We start from the raw sequence: 715 nt of genomic DNA, 5'->3' as shown, positions 1-715 counted from the left end.
GGCCAGGCGGGGCCAGCGCCTTGCGCGCTGCGGGGGCCGAGCCCGCGCGAGGCTGAGCGGGGGCAGGGGCTGTGCGCGCAGTCGCCGCGGGCGGCCAGAGACTCCGCGCCGCTCTGAGCTCGCGCGGCGCGAGAACAGGCGGCGCGCGCGCCGCCCTGCACGCCAGTGACGGTGCGGGGCCCCGGCCGTCCAAGCCGCGCGGCGCGGCGGTCCGCGGCGCGGGCACGCCGGCATGCGGGACCTGAGCGGCGCGCGGCAGCCGCGGGGGCGGTTATAAAGTATCAGGGATGGGGGCTGTCCGACAGTGCTGGGCGTGCGCCGACGCGCCGGCCCACGCACGCATGCTCGCGCGCGCATGTGCGCGCGAGCCCTGGGGGTCCGCCGGTGCCACAGGAAGGTCACGCGGTTCAGGAATGACCCGTCGGTTGGGGCAATCGTGCAACACATGCGCATCGGTTCGAGGTGTGAGGGGTTAAGCACAGGAAAGGGATACATATCCACGGATAGCCGGCGGGAGCCGGGCGCGGTGTGGGCGATTAGCAGTTGTGAGACGTATCAGATGCACATGGAAGCGATGGTCTGCCGGAGGGGCGGAGGCGTGTTGCAGTGAGCGGCGCGGCCGACGGCAGTGGTGCGCCCGCGGCTGATGTATCAGAGGTGAGGCAATGAGGCGCGCGGGCCGCGCCCGCCGGCGGCCCGGGCCGAGCGAGGCGGG

This window comes from Monoraphidium neglectum (genome assembly GCF_000611645.1).
Source record: "Monoraphidium neglectum strain SAG 48.87 unplaced genomic scaffold scaffold03273, whole genome shotgun sequence".
In the NCBI taxonomy this organism is placed as follows: domain Eukaryota; kingdom Viridiplantae; phylum Chlorophyta; class Chlorophyceae; order Sphaeropleales; family Selenastraceae; genus Monoraphidium; species Monoraphidium neglectum.
Note: the sequence above shows the minus strand (reverse complement) of the source record.